This window comes from Mesoplodon densirostris, chromosome 20, assembly GCF_025265405.1.
Source record: "Mesoplodon densirostris isolate mMesDen1 chromosome 20, mMesDen1 primary haplotype, whole genome shotgun sequence".
Classification (NCBI taxonomy): Eukaryota; Metazoa; Chordata; class Mammalia; order Artiodactyla; family Ziphiidae; genus Mesoplodon; species Mesoplodon densirostris.
In genome coordinates, this window is record NC_082680.1 from 18,405,967 (window position 1) to 18,418,122 (window position 12,156).

The window sequence follows — 12,156 nt, forward strand, 5'->3', positions numbered from 1 at the left end:
GATATTTCCTCTTCCGAGCAATTTGAAATGATCTCATTCCTCATCATATCTTTGAGGAGTTCATATATTTCCCCTGTCTCTCTAGCTTTCTTTTTTTTTTTTTACAGGAAACCCATAAAGAAATAAGTGAAATTGTTATGGGAAATATTTAAGAGTAATTGTTTCTATGACTGTGTGTATTCAAATCATGTCTCAGTCTGGGCTCAACAATTTCACAAAAGTGAATGACTCAAAATGAAAGGAAATAGAAAAGAATGTAATCAGTAGGCACATTTTCTGAGTGCCTTTTTCCTCCAGGGTATTGGACCCAGCAAATACTGTGTGTGGAAGGCTAATACATAACGCAACCAGGAACAACTGAACCTTAAAGCTGGATATTTTTACCCTGTAGGAATAAATACTTCTTTATTTCCAGAATAAGAAAACTAAACATTTAAGCGGTTTTCTTCAGGACAGAATAATTGCTCTTACTATTAGCAGGAGGAAAATTTACTCCCAGGAAATCATAAAGCCTCAAACATGATCTGGGGAAATGGATAACACAGCCATGCTTTATAATGTCGTGAGCTCCCTCTTGGTCTGGTAATTCTTCAGTCTTAACCACTTGCAGATCCACTGTTCAAAGCAAAAGGCAACACAAATCCTATTTCCATTTCCTCATAACAGAGGAAAGTTGGGTGTCCGATTTGGAAAATAGAAATCTTATTGGTGGATCTTGAGCTTGGACTTGGTGAATGAGTAGAGGCTACTACACGTTCCATCAATCAAATGAGCTTCTTTCAAAGTATTATGAAGTGGGCACATAGTTCATTACTGCAGACATAGTGACACTGAACCCCAAATAAATCCTGGTAAACCAAAGGCTAGCTTATTATAGAACACAGGCATAGGCAGGGATTCTGTATCACTCAAAGTGTGGAGTCACACACACAGGTCCTAAAACTAAAATTTGTGGGTTAAGGAAAAGGATTCGCTAAGTATCCACTAGTTTGTCCTTTCCTGCTGCCTTTTAGCTCCAGACTCCATTCTTTGAAGTTTAGATTAGCTGAGAACTCTTGGGGAAACCCCAAGGGAGATTTTGTATCTTTATACACAATAACTGATGTCTTCCAGAATTTTCTTCCCAGGGGAGGACTTAGGCTTCAAGGTCTTGATCCTTATAAGTGGAGAATAACCATCTTACAAACTTTTTTATCATATTTTCATCTGTTCAAAAAAGAAATATTATTTGGTCACTAACAAATAAGTAGTTAGTGCAGTATGTCTGGATCTGTGCTGATCCTTAGCCTTGCCCTTGAAGGTTTTATATGCTTTCATCTTTGCAAAACTTTGAGCAGATAATCCACTGAATGTAGTATAAGGCAACTGGCACAACAGAGCGTAAACAGCCTCTTAGGAAAACGAGATTCAAGAAACACTGCACTGAAGAGGTGGCATTTGAATTCTGAGTAGAGATTTTCTGGGTGGGGATTGGAGTGCACAGATGGGAAAGGCATTACAGAAAGGGAAATCAGCATTTGCAAATTAGTTGGAGAATGTTTGAGAAATGATAAGCAGTTTAGTTTGGCTACAATATGGCAGTCATAGACAGGAACAGACAGAAAATGGGGCTAGAGATGCATGTAAGACCCCCAGGGTATGAAGGACCCCGGCAGACATTTGATGCAGCACAATGACTGGTTTCCATGGGGACAAAGTCACCATCTCTCCCCTACTGTCTATACTTTGTTTCTCCCTCCATTTTCTCTCTGTCCATTCAGATCCTTCATTTCCATTATTCAATAGAGCCAGAATTAGAATGGATAAGCAGAGATGCATAACATCTTTGGAGATAAAAATCTCATCCTTAAAGTGCTAAGGGCATAAACAGCAGAATTCATGGAAGCTATCTGCACTATGGATCATTGTTTTTAAGCAGACTAAATTTTATTGAAGTAACAGAAACATAGTCTAACAGATGGAGATAAATTCTTAACTTCGTACACAAAGAACTGAAAATTTTGCTTCCATTTAATATGTAAAAACCCAAAAGGAAAGTTACTCCCCGTCAACTATGAAAAAAAAAGCCACATAAAATACATAGCCACATAAAATACTCATAAAATAAGTTTTTACAAGCCCATCACAGAGATAAGGTCACATGGCAAACTCACAACCTAAATTTCAAAAAGAGACAAACCTTTCCCAACATATGAACTGTATCTATCACCTATGGTAGATCCCAAGGAAAAGATCTAACCCCCATAAACATAGTAAAGGAGAAATCAGCAGAATTTTAACAAATCATTAAAGGATAAGTGTATATTAGTGTGTTAGTCTGGAATAACTGGAGGCCCCAGACACAAGGGAAGTTCATACTCACCCCTGGCAACAACCACTCTGTTCTCTGTTTCTATGAGTTTGGTATTTCATGTTCCACATATAAGTGAGATCATACTGTAGTCATCTTTCTCTGTCTGACTTCTTTTACTTAGCATATCTTTAAGATTCATCCATGTTGTCACAAATGGCAGAATTTCATTCATTTTTTATAGCTGAATAAGAGTTCAGTGTGTGTGTGTGCATGTGCATGCGTGTGTGTGCATATCTATATACATATCTTTTTTGCTCATTCATCTGTCAGTGGACACGTAGGTTGTTTCCATGTCATGGAAATAATGCTGCAAGAACATAGGGGTGCAGCTATCTCTTCAAGGTAATGATTTCATTTCCTTCAGATATATAGCCAAAAGTAGAATTGCTGAATCATATGGTAGTTCTATTTTTAATTTTTTGAGGAACTACTGTTCTGTTTTCCATAGTGGCTGCACCAATTTACATTCCCACCAACAGTGCACAAGGGTTCCCTTTTCTCCACAGCCTCACTGGCACTTGCTATCTCTTCTTTTTGATAACAGCCATTCTAACATGTTTGAGGTGATATCTCTGTGATTTTCATTTCCCTGATGATTGTTGAGGTTTGCACCTTTTCATGTACTTGTTGACCATTTGAATACCATCTCTGGCAAAATTTTTTTTGTATGAGTACCAAAACATATTTTGAATGTTAACCCCTTATTGGATATGTGGTTTGCAAATATTTTCTCCCATTTAGTAAGTTGCTTTTTCATTTTGTTGATTGTAACTTTTGCTGTGCAGAGCTTTTTAGTCTGACGAAGTCTCATCTCATTTGTTTACTTTTTTCTTTTGTTGCCTGTGTTTTGGGTGCCATATCCATAAAATGATTGCCAAGACTAAAGTCAAGGAGTTTTTGTCCTATGTTTCCCTCAAGGAGTTATATAGTTTTAGGTCTTACATTTAAGTCTTTAATCCATTTCAAGTTAATTTTTTGTGAGTGATGAAAGATAGAGGTACAGTTTCCTTGTCTTGCATGTGAATATCCAGTTTTCCCAGCACCAGTTATTGAAGAGATTATCTTTTCTCCATTGAGTATTATTAGCTCCTCTGTCAAATATTATTTGACTGTATGTGCATGGGTTTATTCCTTGGCTCTTGGTTCTGTTCACTTGGTCTATGTGTCTGTTTTTATGCCATTACCATACTGTTTGATTACTGTAACTTAGTAACGTAGTTTAAAATCAGGAAGTACAATATCTCTAGTATTGTTCTTTTCCCTTAGGATTGCTTTGGCTAGCAAGGGGTCTTTTGTGGTTCTATACAGATTTTAGAATTGTTTTTTTCTATTTTTGTAAAAAATGCCATTGGAGTCTTGATAGGAATTGCATTGAATCTACAGATGGCTTTGGGCTGTATGGACATTTTAATAATAATTATTATTCTGATCCATGAACATGGGATATCTTTCCATGTATTTGTGTTTCCTTTAACTTTTTTCATGAAAGTCCCAAAGTTTTCACTGTAGAGGTATTTTACCTTTTTGGTTAAATTAATTCATAAATATTTTCTCTTCAATGCTATTGTAAATGACATTGTTTACTTTATTTCTCTTTGGATAATTTGTTATTAGTGTATAGGAAGGCAACTGATTTTTGTATATTGACTTTGTATCCTGCAACTTTACTGAATTCATGATTATTTCTAAAAATTTTTGGTGGAATCTTTAGGATTTTCTGTATATAAGATCATGTCATCTGCAAACAAAGACAATTTTCTTCTTCCTTTCTGAATCAGATGCTTTATATTTCTTTTACTTGCCTGATTGCTTTGGCTAGGACTTCCAGTATATGTTAAATAGGAGTGGTGAGAATGGCACCCTTGTCTTATTTCTAATGTTAGAGCAAAAGCTTTCAACCTTCCACTCTTGAGTATAATGTTAGCTGTGGGCTTGTCATATAAGGCCTTTATTATGTTGAGATATGTTCCTTCTATATCCAATTTGTTGAGAGTTTTTATATGACTGGATGTTGAATTTTGTCAAATGCTTTTTCCACATCTGTTGAGATGATCATGTGATTTTTATCTTTCATTCTTTTAATATGATTTATCACATTTATTAATTTGCATATGTCATGATAAAATTTTAAGAGGAGTGCTTAAACAGACTTAGAGATATACTGCAATTCCATTGTAAACCCCAAGCATATTTTAGACAGATATAAGACAAAGCAGTTCCAAAGTTATTTGGAAAAATAAGTGTGAGAAAAGCCAAGGAATTTTTGGACTTGCACTAGATATCAATTCATGTTGTAAAGGGATAATTAAAGGGTGTGAAACTAATATAAGAATAAAGTGTTCCAGAAAAGAAAACAGAAAGTTCGGGAACATATTTCATTATATAAAATACTATAGTTTAAAGTAAAGGTAAAATTTCAAAGCAGTAATGAAAAGGTAAATTATTCAACAAATGATATGTCATTTGTTTATCAGGGGAAAAATAGAGTATGACTTTATGTGAGCTTACAATATAAAATGCAGATAAATTGGATTTAATTTCTATAAAATGAAACCATAACTGATTTATAAGAAAGTAAACATATGTATCTGCTTTCAGGATGTAGCATATTTGTAAGATAAATGTATAATATTAGCAATATGTTACTTAAAATGTCTAATATTAGCAATATGTTAGCTAAAAATACAGGTAATAGAAAAAAAATAAGAATAAAACGATTGTCCCAGTTAACTTGGAGAAAGGCTTATGTAAACAAAATAATAATAAGAAAAAAACAAAAATCCAATAAACTTGATATTAAGAGAATCAGATTTATTACCATATTCACATTCATTAGATATCAAAATCAAATTAATAGAGTAGTGAGCTAAAAGTTTCCTAATACCTAAATAGTATTTTTAAAATTATAAACTCTCGGGCTTCCCTGGTGGCGCAGTGGTTGAGAGTCTGCCTGCTGATGCAGGGGACATGGGTTCGTGCCCCGATCCGGGAAGATCCCACATGCCACGGAGCAGCTGGGCCTGTGAGCCATGGCTGCTGAGCCTGCGTGTCCAGAGCCTGTGCTCCACAACGGGAGAGGCCACAACAGTGAGAGGCCCGTGTACTGCAAAAAAAAGAAAAGAAAAGAAAAAAAATTATAAACTCTCCACTTGTCAAACAGGTGATAGAAAGTACCTGCCTATATTTTAATGAGAAGGGTATAAGTTGATTCTGCCTTTCAAGAAAGCAAATTAGGAAAATATATCAAAAACAGTAATGCTCACACCTCTTGACCTTGTAATTCTATTTGTGGATTTATTCTAATGAAATACAGTAAGGGATGTTTCCAGGATTTATGTACAATGAAATTTGTTGTGGTCTTATTTATAACAAATAGGGAAACAATCCAATACTAAAGGATAAGTTAAGTAAATATAAATATAGCAGTTGGAATGGACTATCATTTTATAGTAACTAAAATCTTACTTATGTAAAATAATAACTCAGGGAATGTTTATGGTACAAATTTCTTTAACAATATACACACACATAAGCAAAATATACTAAAATAACCATTCTTATTAAGTAGAGGTTAAATTTTTTAATGCTTTTTGTTGATTTTGTATATATTCTAAGTCTTCAAGTAATTGACTAAATTTAGACTCTCCAATGCCACTCCGTCCCTTCTACTACACTCCAATCAAGTTTTTGCCCGTATGAAACTCCATGAATCCATTTTTAATAAGTTCAACTGTGATGTCTACTTTACTAAATCTAATAGTTAACATTTAGTTTTTATCTTAACTTGAACTACTGCAGCTTTCAACCCAGTTGATCATTCCCTTGTCCTTGATATACTTTCTTCACTAGGCTTACAGGATGCTACATCCTCTTAGTTTTCTTCCAAACTATCTTCCCATTCTCACTCACCTTTGCTGATCTCACCTCTTCTCCCTGAGTGCCCCACAGCTCAGTTCTTAGTCTTTTTCCCAATCCACTTACATCAACATTCTTGGTGATGTGATGCAGTCTTACTGAAATACCATGTACAAGCTCATAACAGTCAAATGGACATCTGTAGCCTAGACCTCTGTTCTGTACTTCACAATCATATACTCCACTGTTTAAATCTATGCCAGCTACTTCAATATTAAATAGTAGACTTCTCAAAACAACAAATCTAAAACTGGACTTTGGTATTGCCCCCCAAAATCTGCTCTACCCACTTTTTATTCTCCTTTATTACCTTTTTTCTCACCCTTCATCTCTAATTTTACAGAATAAACCTAGCTGACTCTATCCTACCAACTTTTCTCATCTAGTCCACATCCTACCATGATATGTTTCCTGCACTGTAATAGCCCACTAATTAGTCTCCCAGATTCCTCCATTGCTTCTGAAGAGTCTATCATCAAGACAAGCATCAGAGTGAACTCTGAAAATTCAGGGTGGACCATCTTACTCTTATGACCTACAAAATGTTACCTATTTCATTTAGTAAAAGGAGAGTCCTCCAATGGCATATGAGTTCCTTGTATATATGCATGATGTACATATGACATCCTCATCCCCATTATTTTCTCTGAGCTCATCTTTTATTCTTCTCTCTGTCACTCACTCTGTTCCATTGTACATTGCCCTGCCCTAGCTTTAGGTTTAGAAGACACCACTCTGACCCTTCTCCAGCTGACCCCTCCTCATGGGCTGAGGAGGATTCCACGAGCCGAAAAGATATGCCCACATGAAAGCACAAACCTTCCCCTTCTAGACTAAGATCCAAATAGCAGGAATCCAGAAATTTCTCACCAATTATCCTTTGAGATCCTATTCCCTGCACACGTCCCCAGGATATCCTATGACACTAGTGTGTGCATCCCTGGGGGCGAAGTGGCCAAGGGGAAACTGCTGAGGGAGGGATTTGAATGGAGTGTGGAATATGTAGACCAGAGTGTACACAGAGTATTTCATAGATGTGCATAAAACCTTCTCACAGTAGGATGAAACAGGGTGGGAAGAAAAGAAGGCTGGCCCAGCTCTTCACTTGCTTCCACTGTCTTGACATGAAATGATTGAGAATTATAAGCTGGCTTTTAGAAATCAAACATGTAATGCAGCAAATCTGCAGTCCATTCTTTCCCTTTAGAAAGTAGTTAGAAAATTCTTGGTGGAATAAAAGTAAGCTTGCTTATTTCATGGTTCACAACTGTGTTTTGCTTTCATTTAGAGCTTTCTTTTTTCCTTTCTGCTAAGCCAATAACAATACTCAAATATACACAGATCCATTTTGACAAGAAAGGCATTGTCATATGTTACTGTTGAGCATTATCTGGAAGATATTTGTCAATAAGTATCAAAATTCTTAAAAATGATTAGTTTTTTTTCTATCATAAAATACCACTTCTAGAAATGTACCCAAAGAAAAGAGGCATAGATGACATTAATATTTTCTAAAAAGGAGACTCACACCAGTGGTGTATCACAGAAATATTACATACACTATTGTATTGATAAAGTAACTTGTTTAATAGTTCATGATAAATCTACACAGTATAAGATCATACAGTTCCTAAATATAATATAATAGCATAATATTTGTGACCCAGAAGTTTATTTATGCTATATTTAGTGGAAGAGAATAGGTTAAAAGCAAATTGAATGTAATCCTTCTTCAAAAGAGGATAGTTGTAGAAATATTTGTGCATGTGTACAAACATTTCTATTAAATATATTCTACATATAACAGTGGTTGCCTCCAAGTGGAAATAACACAAATGAATTTTTTAGTTTTTAAAGTCAACATGTTTTGATAATAAAGTGAATTAAAATACCAATATTTTGGGGCTTCCCTGGTGGCACAGTGGTTGAGAGTCCCCCTGCCGATGCAGGGGACGCGGGTTCGTGCCCTGGTCCCGGAAGATCCCACATGCCGCAGAGCGGCTGGGCCCGTGAGCCATGGCCGCTGAGCCTGCACGTCCGGAGTCTGTGCTCCGCAAGGGGAGAGGCCACAACAGTGAGAGGCCCGTGTACCGCAAAAACAAACAAACAAACAAACAAACAAAAACAATATTTTTATAAGAAAGCATCTCAGCATTCATTTTTTTACTTTTAAAATTTATTTTATTTTATTATGTTTTCCAGTTTTATTGAGAAATAATTGACATACATCACTGTGTAAGTTTAAGGCATACAGCATGACAGTTTGATTTACACATATTGTGAAATGATTACCACAGTAGGTTTAGCTAACATCCATCTTCTCATCCATCTGTTTTTTTTATATGATGAATCATGTGTTGAATACTTCATAAGGTTTTAGAAGACTCAAGTCTCTCTAGTTGAGCTGTGCTCACTGTAATGCCTTTAAACAGAATTTTAACAGTCTTGTTATTTTTCTTTGACCTTGGCTTTGTATTATACATATTGTTAGTTTTTATGATAAAATCCACATTTCCTCATGAATAAAATGATAGTCCCTATTCCCATGGTTGTTGTGAGGATTGAGTGACATAATACATGAGCATAGTCAAATAATGAAGATGACTATTTTTAATTTAATTCTTAATTTTTAATTAGAAAACAATATATTTGAATGCTTTCTAATAGAGTACATACTTAGATTTTGTTCAATAATAAGAATAATTTATAATTCTGATTTTATATGCACTTTGATGGTTCTAAAAATAAATGAAGTATCTTAGAAATGCTCTAAATGTTTAATGTCCTGGAATTTAAAGTTCATGCTATTTAAACTATTTTACCATAAACATCACTTTTTAAAAACTTTGTTTCTTGAAATAGTCATAATATTGCTAAGCATTTTTGGACTCACTTCATCAAAAAATGGAGTAGATAATATTTAATTGCCAAGAAAGGAGCTATTTCCTTTGAAATATTTTGAAACCCATCAAAATATTTTACGAATGTAGGAACAAGGTTTCAAGACAGTTTTTCAGAATCAATATAAATAATTTATGTTCAAAGAAAATCTGCTTTGTAGGAATTATAAAAACAAATGCCAGAATGCCTATTTTTAAAATGCTGTATCATTTCATGGGTAGATTCGAACATTTTGGCTGTGTCTCTTATTTAATATGGAAGGCTTTTCTCTCTCTGAAAGATAAACTACCATCATCATAGGAAATACCTACTGAACGGACTTTAACAATACTCTACTCAGGCCCAGTACCATTTGCACACAAAACACTCAAAAGAGAGAGGATTGTATACCCATAAATATTACTAGTCCACAAAACTCCCATGAGGAAGTCTCTAATATAAAATTCAACCAAATAAAGCCTCACCAGCTATGAGTTTTCAATAAGATCTGTTACACTCAACTCCACTCATCATCTTTGAAAGCAACATTTTATTATAAAATAATGTGTTTTATTAAAGAAAATCTGGAAAAGTAGAATCAAAGGATCATTTGTTTTCCCAAGGTCAGAAATTCTTTGAGATTTTCAGTGTCTAATCACTCCCCAATCCAGGCGAACATTTAGAGTAAGTAGACCACAATGGAGGATAATATTCAGGATTAAATTATCTAGTATTTGATCTACATAAAAGATCCTCTCTCCTGTTCCTTTATGGGAAAGGAAGAAAGGGATATTTCCCTTGACCATATAGATTTCCACCGGCATCCTGTGTGTTGCAAACCTAATATTATTTTAAAGGTATGTTACTCTATCCAGGTTCCTAAGCGCAGGCTTAACTGCTAACGTTGGCCCAAAATGCAAAGTGTTCTGGCTTGGTAAAAGTACCCAAATTCTAGTCCTGGTTTTGGCTCTCTAATTTTTAACAAGTCACTTTAGTATTCAGAACCTTGAGTCCCTCCTCTGTCATATGAGGGAATTAAACTAGATATTCTTTAGGGTTTCTTTCCAGCTCAAGTTCTTATGGACTTATTCTAGGTCACAGGATATAGCTGGGCACTCCAGAAAAGACTAAGTCAAAATCTTGACCACTCATTATTGACTATGAAGTCTTGGGTTATGGTCACCAGAGATGTTAGAGCATGTTGAAAAGAAAACATTTCTCTACAAATGGAAGATTCCATTTTCAATCTAGGACATTTCACTTCTACGCCTCCCAAATCCCCACACAATTCATGTTCATGGCTCCTGTTATAAAGAAGGCAGCTGTCACAAGAGTCTCTTAGGAACTTACACACCAGAAAGGACTTGAAGGATGTGGAGGAATTTCAAATATTTTCAAGTGAAAAATCTTTACCAAAGTCAAAACCTTCAAAGAAATGAGGCTCCTGTTCAGGAGTATTTGGCAATAAGCAATTAATGCAATTGTGAAATGTGAAGAAATTTTCCATGCACGTTTTATCATAATTTAAATGAATAAGTTGTTCTTTAAAAATGTAAATCTGAGGGACTTCTGATTCAGGCTGTGATGGAGTAATGAATAAGTAGCAGACTTACCCTCCCATCAAAAACTCTGAAACTGAAACTGGACAAAATACATGTTCAGGCATCGGACAACAGAGACTGTAGCCCTTGAATCCATGAGAGAAGGAAGCATGGAGGGGGAGCTCCACATTCACTCTGGCTTTCTTCCTGGAGGTATTTTCAAATCCCTGACACAGTCGGGGGGCCTAAACAGAGAGCAGTGTCCTCACTGGGTACAGGAAACAGCGGCAGGAGTTTGGGGCTGCGGACATAGCTAGAATTTGCAGGCAGCCTACTGGAGAGGAAAGAATTACATAAATCTGCATAGGGGTGGCCTTGAGTCTTTGAATGGTTACTACTTCTGCTTACACAGAGTGAAGTCAGGCAGAGAACAGTTAAGCGGGGGCTGGAAGCTGAATAAAGTTCACCCTGTGCTGGAAGAAACTGGCAGCCCAACCAATGCAAGTCACGTGACCTTGCTGAACACCCTGGGAGTTCAGTTAAGAGTCCACACCTTAGAAGTGATGATGTCAATATTCTAGCTCCAGACTCAACCTGATAAAGCCTAGAACTGTGCCTTGACAAGATCAAGTTGATCTGGCAGTACGTTAACTCCCTACCAGAATGAAAATGCAAATTGGACTGAATGTATAACACATAATGCCTGGCATGTGTCAGATGGAGAACGCTACCACACCACGGCTAGGCATACCCTAGGGAGCATTATGAATTTTGGAAGTAGGTGTAGTAGAAAGAGATGCAAATTTTGGCAGACAGGCAGCACGTATGAAAAGAAAGGTATGTTGCAAAGGAAGGTAGGCAGGTGGCTGAACTCAGAAAACCCTGGTGACAGGTGAGTATTCCTGCAGGAGACATGGAACAGAGCCGTCTGTATGATGCAAGGCTGTCAATCCAGGTAAGAGGTCTGTGCATTCAGGGAGGTCTGACAGCAGGAATTCGGATCTAGGTTTTAGGTTGGGAAATTGGACCATGTTTGGGAATCTGACCAAGAAAGTCAGATTGGCGAGAGAGATGCCCGGTGATGATGCTGCAGGGGCAGAAAGCATTAGCACCAGCAGCAAGGCAGGCCTGAGGTTTTTGACATTCCACTTGAAAAAGAAAAGGATTGGTTCCAGTGTTACAATGCTTGTGAACCACAGGTGAGGGACGGTCTATAATGTTTGTAGAAGACAGAGCTTAGGCCTCTAAGAAAATCAAAGTGTCAGTCTGGGATTCATCCTTTACTGTGCTTGTTCTCTTAATCATCATTTGCCTCTGCTTCCAAAATATATCCCATATCCATCCACTTACCTCCATGTGCACAACGGGTCCCCTGTTTGAAGCCATCGCAACTCATCTGGACTTCTGCAAAATGGTCTCTTCATTGTCCCCCTGCTTAATTCTTGTCCAACTTCTGTTCATTCACCA

The 12,156-nt window shown here is 36.4% G+C and overlaps 1 pseudogene; it reads right to left on the bottom strand.

Moving 5' to 3' along the window:
* Positions 1–11,720, bottom strand: part of LOC132481177 (NADH-ubiquinone oxidoreductase chain 5-like) — a 59,706-nt pseudogene extending 47,986 nt beyond the window's left edge.
* Positions 11,721–12,156: the final 436 nt, after the last annotated feature.